A 4,409-nucleotide genomic window follows, 5' to 3' on the forward strand; every position below is an offset into this window, starting at 1 on the left:
AGATAATAGGTGTTTATAGGGAAATTGGAGCACACGGTCGTAGGGTACGCCCGTGTGCCTTCGTTTTATCCCATGTGTTTCGTGGTTTTCGAAATTGGGCGCATCGATGCTCTTGGCCATGTTGCACGATCGTGTCAATCATCATTCGCTTCTCCCACGCCCGTCTATGTAGGCACATAGCCGTGTTAAATTGGCAGGTTTGTCCACAATTTCAAAACACGGGTGTGTCGCACGCCCGTGTTATTTTCGCAATTTCACCCACGACCATGTTGCACGGTCGTGGAAACTTATCGCATCCCATGTTGGGGAAGAAATTTTTACCTCGTTTTCATGTGGCCTAAGGCACGCCCGTGTGCCTGGCCGTGTGTGCTTTAGAAAGCCTACGTTCCCTGAGTCAATTAGTATGTTAGATGTTAAAACTAAAATTTAAAGAAATTAATATTGTTAGTGCTCAGGTTGCCTCCCGAGAAGTGCTTATTTATAGTCTAAGCTTGACTTACCTTTCTGGTGAATGGTCATGGTGGTTTGAGGAGTTTATACTCCTCATTCCTGCTATGAATCCCATCAAAATAAGGTTTTAGGTGGGTATTGTTTATCTTAAAGGTGCCAAATTTGGGATGACTTACCTCGACTGTACCAAATGGAAAAATGTTAAGTACCGTAAGAGGAATTTCTTCATTCGTTTTGGCAGTGTCAATGTGAGGATCTGCAGCATCTAATGAAACTTTATCTCCAACCTTAAGTTGATTTGTGAGGCATTGAGCTCGTTCTGGCAAAGTTTTGGTTTATCGTGTTTTCTCGGTTTAAATATCAGCCATTCATCTAACTCCTCGATCCGTAACCTTCATTCTTCATGGGTAGATTCTTTGTTGTGGATTGAACATGGCTCATGTGTGTCCTTTGAACTTATTTCCTGCGAAATAGGTTGTACTATATGATCAGTCTTAGTATAACAATTTGTACAATCACCTTCAAATTTTGATGTGTTGTTCGAGTTGTGAGCTTGAACGTTGATTGTTTCGTCTCCTACATGAAGTGTAAGTTCACCTGTGCCAATGTCAATAATTGTTCTAGCAGTTGCTAAAAAGGGCCTTCCCAAAATTAAAGGAACATTACAATCCTCTTCTATGTCTAAAACACCAAAATCAACTGGGAATATAAATTTGTCAATTTTAATTAGTACGTCTTCAATGATACCCCTAGGAAATCTGACAATTTTATCTGCTAATTGAATGCTCATCCTAGTTTGTTTGGGTTTCCCTAGACCTAGTTGCTTAAACAATTTGTAAGGCATAACATTGATACTAGCCCCTAGATCAGCCAACGCATTATTAATATCTAAACTACCAATTAAACAAGGAATCGTAAAACTCCCTAGATCTTTTAGTTTGTTGAGTAGCTTATTCTGAAGAATGGCTGAGCAAACAGCGTTCAGCTCCACAGGCGACCTTTCATCTAACTTTTGTTTATTTGCTAGAAGCTCCTTTAAAAATTTGACTGCGTCCGGCATCTGCGAAAGTGCTTCAATAAACGGTAGGTTAATATGTAGTTTCTTTAAAAGTTTAAGGAATTTACCAAATTGTTCGTCTAGGCGGTCTTTCCTTGTCGCATTGGGGTACGATACACGAGGTTTATATTTTGTACTTACCGATTTTTGTTAATTTTGGCCCACATCATTCTTACATTTGCTTACCACCGGTTCTGGCCTTGGTTTAGCCACTAACCCTTCCTCATCATGAATGGCAATTGCGTTGAGTTGTTCCTTTGGGTTAGATTCAGTATTGCTTGGCAGGCTACTTTGTGGTCGTTCGGAAATCAACTTGGCAAGCTGTCCAATCTGAGTTTTGAGCCCTTGGATTAATGCTTGTTGATTTTTGAGTGCCGTATCGGTATCCTAGAAACGAGTCTCTGACACCGAGATGAATTTGGTTAGCATTTCCTCAAGGTTCAGCTTTTTCTCCTACTAGAATGGTGGTTGCTGAAAGCCTGGAGGGGGTGGTGGTTTTTGATTTCCTTGGCCTTCCCATGAAAAATTTGGGTGATTCCTCTAACCTACATTATAAGTATTGCTATAAGGATTGTTTTGAGATCAAGGATTATTACCCACGTAATTTAACTGCTCATTTTCCATGTTGTGGCTATAAGGTGGGTATTCTGAATTGTTCGATCCCCCTCCACTCGCTTCGCATTGCATTACTGGGTGAACTTGTGAAGAACTAAGAAAACCATCAATTTTCTTATTCAAGAGTTCTACCTGATTAGAGAGCATGGTGACCGAATCGACGTCAAAAACCCCGGCTATTTTTGTTGGCTTTGTCCTCATGACTTGCCACTGATAGTTATTCAGTGACATCTCCTCTATAAACTCATAAGCATCTTCAGGTGTTTTATTATTGATGGTTCCACCAGCAGCTGTGTTAACCATTTGTCGAGTTAAAGGATTCAGGTCATTATGAAAGGTTTGAACTTGTAGCCAGAATGGTAACCCATGGTGAGGGCATCTTCGCAAAAGGTCTTTGTATCTCTCTCATACATCGTAGAGAGTTTTTAAATCAATCTGTACAAAAGAAGAGATATCATTACGTAATTTAGCAATTTTAGCTGGCGAAAAGTATTTTAATAGAAACTTTTCAGTCATTTGTTCCCAAGTAGTAATTGACCCTCGTGGTAGCAAGTTCAACCACTATTTAGCTTTGTTCTTCAACGCAAAGGGAAACAGCTGAAGGCGTATGGCATCATCAGAAATGCCATTGATTTTAAATGTATTGCAGAATTTCAAGAAATTTGCCAAATGAGTATTTGGATCCTTATCCTGCAAACCATCAAATTGGAAAAACTGTTGTATCATTTGAATTGTGTTAGGTTTCGGTTCAAAATTATTTGCAGCGATAGCAGGTCTAACTATACTCGATTCAGCTCCTGTTAAAGTAGGTTTAGAATAATCATACATAGTGCGTGGAGCAGGATTCTAATTTACTGGATTAACAGCAATCGCAGGTGGAATCAGGTTTTCCTGATTTTCAACCATCTCCTCGATTGTGGTTTGAATATCGTCATCTTGCTCGTCCGCTGTGTATCTTAAGCTTCGCCTTATTTCTCTTTCGTTTCTACGAACTATGGATCGATCTCACTGTCAAAATGTAATGGTCCTGACGGGTTTCTTCTAGTCATAAACTATAAGAACCTGCCAGAAAGAAAAAATAAATAAATGAAGAATTAGAAAAGAAAATAAAAATTTAAATTGCAATAAAAGTAAAATGGCTAAAGTAATAAAAATTGAGTTTTCCTAATACCTTAGTTCCCCAGCAACGGCGCCAAAAACTTGGTACGTGATATTCGTGATAGATTTTAAATATTTATAATTAATCGTTCTTGAAACTAACTATTATCACGATGAAGGCAAGTGTACCTATTGACCAGTAGTATAGCTTTAGCAAGATCGAATTATCAAACCCAAAGAAACTAAAAGTACTAGTATCAACTTTCTTTTTATTATCTAGCCTAAAAAAATAAAAGGGTTTTGTTTATCTAACTAATTAATTAAACTAAGAAATCACAGAAAAGAAATTTGGGGAAAATACTTTTTAGAAAATTCAATTGATTAAGACAATACCTAAGGAAAAATCCACCTAGACTTCACTTGTTATTTGACTTTGAATCGGACGATTTATTCATTCAACTTATTCCATAGAAATCCCTAAGTTATATTATTATCTCTCTCGAGACTAACAACGTCTAACCCTAGATTGAATAATTGAAATCTCTCCGTAATTAACGCCTTAGGGTTGCATTAACTCAATCTATGGATCCCCTTATTAGGTTTCACCCTAATCCAACAAAATCTTGTCACCCTATCTCTAGGCGCGCAACCAACTCCGCTTAATTATGACAAATTTACTCTTAGACAGGGTCTATTCCTCCTCTAAATAAGAGCTTAACTTGAATCAATATCCTGGAATATCAAAACAAGAATTAAGAACATATAATTAAGAACAAGTCAAATATTTATCATACAATTCAGATAATAATAACAAGATCCGTCTTAGGTTTCATTCCCCTTAGGTATTTAGGGGTTTTAGTTACACTAATGAAAGAAAACATCTCAAAAAGAATAAAAATAACAAAACATAAGAAAACCCAAAACTCCTGAGGGAATCTTAAGGGAGATCTTCAGTCTTGATGGTGAATCCGGCTTCTCTGATGGATCAATCGGCTTTCCTTGAGCAATTCCTTGCTTCCTCCCATGCGTCCCCCTTTTTCCTCCTCCTTTAGGGTGTATTTATAGGATTTGAAATGCCTAAGAGCCCTCAAAAGTGGTCTTTTCTGAATAGGACTCTGCTTGGGCTCGACAGGGACATGCCCGTGTGCGATTACTTCAGGCTGTGGTCAAGCCTATTAAATAGGCACGG

At 38.2% G+C, this 4,409-nt stretch overlaps 1 non-coding gene across 1 annotated transcript; it reads left to right on the plus strand.

Annotated features, from left to right (window-relative positions):
- Positions 1-2,483: 2,483 nt before the first annotated feature.
- LOC121230070 (small nucleolar RNA R71) lies at positions 2,484-2,590 on the plus strand. The gene has a single exon (XR_005928022.1). It is a non-coding gene; the product is annotated as a small nucleolar RNA R71 (small nucleolar RNA).
- The last annotated feature ends 1,819 nt before the right edge of the window (positions 2,591-4,409 follow it).

This window comes from Gossypium hirsutum, chromosome A05 (assembly GCF_007990345.1).
Source record: "Gossypium hirsutum isolate 1008001.06 chromosome A05, Gossypium_hirsutum_v2.1, whole genome shotgun sequence".
NCBI classification, from domain to species: Eukaryota; Viridiplantae; Streptophyta; class Magnoliopsida; order Malvales; family Malvaceae; genus Gossypium; species Gossypium hirsutum.